Genomic DNA, 4,851 nt, shown 5'->3' with positions numbered 1-4,851 from the left:
ATCAATTAGATTATTGGTAAAGTATTCGATTTGAAACAATTTCCATTTAGCATATTTACCTATGTGATGGATGCACTCAAATATTGTGTATGCCCACTCAATTCTCATAGCCGATCAGCCTCGGTTGTATAGGCTTGCTGGTAGGCAATTCTCTTGTCATCTTCTATGAGGGCTCTATTGAATTCAGAGCCCTACATTTTTTCTTGGTATCATGAATTTTGCTTGCATTGTGTGATAAAAAAAAATCGTTTGCAATTTATTAATATTTTGATGCAATATTTCATTTACACGAGATACTTACAATTCATGTAGCAAGTTTCATATAACCACCAGAGCCGATTTTGTGTTGCCCGTGCTTTTCTTGTCTTGCCTTTGACGCGTCACTCAATCTATAAAAAGTTTAAAATATTTTAGATTATGTAAATATAAAGAGTAATTAATTAGTACATAATTACATTCTTAATAGTATCTCGTACCTTCTTCTAGCATCTGATGGTGTATTTCCTTTTTCCTTTCAATTCTCTCATTGGCATCCAAAATCAGGTCCTTCCACTCCCTCTCTGGAATCATGGGGGCATGCTTGTACTTTAGGTTCCTCTCTAAATGGGTCTTGTATTGGTCCCTCGCATACTTTAGATATGTGCCAGCTTTTTCAAGGAGCTTGGTTTTGTCAAAGGTGTCATTTCCAAACCACTCAACCATTTGGTTTGTCAATTCATCTTTTAACCTTTTTTCTTGGCCATTCCACCTTTTAAAGCAGAAACAAGTCTGTTAGATTCATAAATGAACTGAAGCTACATTTATTACAGTTCAAGAAATGGAGCAAAGGAAAACTATTCTAGCAATGATATGAAATCAAAATTCTGGATTAGGGTTAGTTCACATATGATGTACCACCTTTTACGTATGGTGGGCCCAAATATCTGCAATGCAATGTCACTAAGATGTTAATAGAAAATATCATTTCCTGCAAAAAATTCATGGGATCATTAGTCCAAAATGAGTGATCATAAAGTAAATTACAATTAGACTATATATAATAATAATTTAAAGTACCTGGAATCTTTTGTATCTTTAAGGGAATCATTTCTTCATCGCTCACCACCAATGTGGCTTGCAACGCTCCCGTACTAGCAATACAAGAAGATCCAAGAAATGATGGTACGATATCAACAGTAGTCGCCTCTGGCACATCCTCATGTGCATCTCCTCCTGCAGAAAATGAATCCACTATGAAATACCCCCAAGAAAGAACACTTGAAGGGAAATAAACACATAACAGAAGATAGAGCAAAAGAGGGATCTACCAACAGTGGGCGGGCCAATATGACGTGCAGTAGAGGTTGTCTGCATGCTACGTGTTGCTGAAATTGCAGTCGGCAATACAAGTGGGGCTAACCTCTGATGAGGTGGCGGTGACATTTGCACAAGAACATTGACAACACCTGAAGAATAATACATTAAGTATATCAAACATTAAATATATGAAAAGTGGAAGAATTGTAAACAAGGATGAACCTTTATTATGAACATTGACAGTATCAAGTATGATGTATTTTGGGTACTTTAAGTGATAAGCCAAGCAAGTGATAATCCAAGAAAATTGTCATCACCTGAAGTACCTGCAACACCCTGATCATGGCTATGAATTTCATGAGGGTGCATAAATTGTTGTAAAAATAACACGTATATATTTTCATTAATGACATAAAAAAGAATAAAATATAAACCATTATTGAACTTTTGTTATAATTAAAGCTTTCGTTACTACTTACTTGCAATTTTTCTACTATCCGAATCAATACTTGCACCCTCTCTTGTATCTCATCAGTCATAGGATGCACAACTACCAAAGCAACAATCTCTTTACTAATTTTTCTGAGAGGCTTTTTTATGAATTCCATAGTGTGTGTGGAATTTTCAGGGTCATCATCGCTTAATCCTATTGAGTCCACATCCCTAGAGAAGTGCTCAAGTACTGCAGCTCCCTTTCCCTTTCCCCGAACATCCATCTGTGTCAAGAATATCATTAACAATTACAAAATTAGTCTAAATCACTAAATAAAAGAACATAATAATGTAATAGTTTGCTTCTATCTAATTTGTACAATTACAATGAGGTTTACCTACTTGGTAGAAGTGTTGCGACCTACATCCCTATCTGCGATATGTGATGGATCCATGTCGCCCTTTGACAAAGAAAATTTATAAAAAACTTTAGCGAAATTAAACCAATAGACTTAGAAAAAAAACTTCATAATAAAATGGTACACTGGATTCATTAATTGGAGGTTGGTTAATTTAAATGGTATATAGTACATACCACCCCCATGATATTAACTTTGTTTGTATCTATACGATTCAAACTGTAATCAACTAGAAGCTCTTCGCCTGCACTTGTTGATTTTATCGCACATACGAATACATGGTTTCCCTCGCGTACCTCAAATATGCAATTGGGTTGTTTATTAGTTGACCTAGGTCACTTACTATTTATAAAACTTGCAATATTCCATGTTGCTTTTGGCTGACCATCAATGTATGCAGCCACTCATTTCCTTTGATCATTATCTTTCTGTTGTATATAATTTGCTGACAATGCATACCTACGCATACTTTTTTATATTGCACAATCTGCATCCAATTATTGTAATTGTAACAAGGTCCGAAAAACTCCATCAATTCAACAACTTTGTTGTATTTTACCTTTATGTCATCCATGGAAAACAGGCTGAAACCATGTAATGATGAAGGTGCTATGCGATATATCCTATAGTTAACACAAAAAAAAATCGGTGTTTATTGGAGGAAGTTCCTTGGGCACCCATTGTTTTTGTAGATGTTTGTACCTCAATGGCACCTCAATGTTGCCTTTGGTCTCATCATCATAAGATCATGACCCCCCTTGAGCAAGGAAAAATTTCATGCGTTTATTCAATTTTCTTCTAATCTTTTGACCTCTTGTTGATCTCCCTATTGTAGACCTACTACATGTCTCACTTTCATTTTCTATTCCTGCATTCCCCTCACTCAAGGAAGACAAATCTGACAAATACCTATTTGGGGGTACCTGCACTCCATCAAATGAGAGAGTTAATTGGTAATGAGAGAAATTTTGCAAATGAGGGTAATGTTGATGAAGAAGTTGGCCCTAAAGTTGATTTTGGGATTAAAATTTGAATAAGTCCAATTGGGGCCTCAAGTGTTGATAATTGTATTAGATTTGCTGCTAATGTTGAGGTTTGAAAAACTGAGGAAGTTTGTTCTCCAAGTAATTTTAAAAAAATAAACTGTTTCTATAGGGTGTATTGACTAGTTATACATGTCCATCCATGAGACTGTGCAGGATCCTCATCAAAGGGGTTCAGGTTTCTGCACATGTAATTCAATTATCTTATGTTAGCTAAAAATTACATAGTACACAACATGAACTTTGTAGACAAAAAAAGTATTAAATAATAAAAAGATGTTGTCATCAAAATCATTGTAAATTTTTTAATTCCTTACCTTTACTTTATGTAGACTATGTTGGATCCTCAACTAAATGGTTGACGATGTCTGTAGTCAATGACCTGTTCCCACCAAGGGTGACAGCATCACACAGGGACTATACATGAAATCAACACCATTAATTGAGCATCATAAGCATTACTACATTTGTAAGTTGATAAACAATAAATACATACGTATCATAAGCATCATAAGCATCACATGATGTATCATCATATATTTAATTGAGCATCATAATTAGCATCACATATGTGTCATCATAAACATGTATTCCATCACATATGTATCATAAATCACCATCCATCACATAGGTAATAAACAATCCACATTCTATAAATAAACACAAAGTTCAAAAAATGTCACATGTATCATCATAAACATGTAATCCATCACATATGTATTTTAAATCAACATCCATCACATAGCTAATAAACAATCCAAATTCCATAAATAAACACAAATTTAAAAAAATGTCAAATAAATAGTCACTCTCCCTATCTCCATCTCCATATTATAAGATGCATCATGAATTAATTATGTAATGGCATTAGAATTCAAAACATAATGAATTAATTATGTAAAAAAAATTCTATCAAGAAATCAATATTCAATAGATAATATACTAATTGCATACATCATACATTTAATTCATCATCATGAACATCATGATCATCATCGCCATCATGATCATGATCATCATCACCACCACCACCATCACCACCACCACCACCATCACCACCACCACCATCACCACCACCACCATCATCATCTTCACCGTTGCCATCACCACCATCACCATCACCATCACCATCGCCATCACCATCACCATCACCATCACCATCATCATCACAACCACCACCACCATCACCATCACCATCACCATCACCATCACCATCACCATCACCATCACCATCACCATCATCATCATCATCATCAACTTCTTCTTCTTCATCATCATTGAGAAACTGTCGATCATGATCATCATCTACTTCATCTTCTACTTCTTCAGTATCTTCTTCTTCCATCACATTATACTTTATCGACCTTCCTCTAGGATCATGTCTAACAACAAATGACCAACCAAGTTTATGTGGAACCTCTGAGTAAAATACTTGCTCACATTGGCTTGGAAGAACATAGGGCTCATCCCCAATTGGTTCGAATGGCCTTGTATTAACCATTGTAAAACCATTATCATGTTCAATAACAGTTTTATCAGGATCATTTTTATTCAATCGTAGCCTATACCATTTGATGACGAACAAAACTAATTTGAAGGAATTAAAGTCACACTCAAGTATATCATCCAAAATGTCATAGTATTTATTTTGAGACTATTGA

Source organism: Cryptomeria japonica, chromosome 9 (assembly GCF_030272615.1).
Source record: "Cryptomeria japonica chromosome 9, Sugi_1.0, whole genome shotgun sequence".
Lineage (NCBI taxonomy): Eukaryota > Viridiplantae > Streptophyta > Pinopsida > Cupressales > Cupressaceae > Cryptomeria > Cryptomeria japonica.
Note: the sequence above shows the minus strand (reverse complement) of the source record.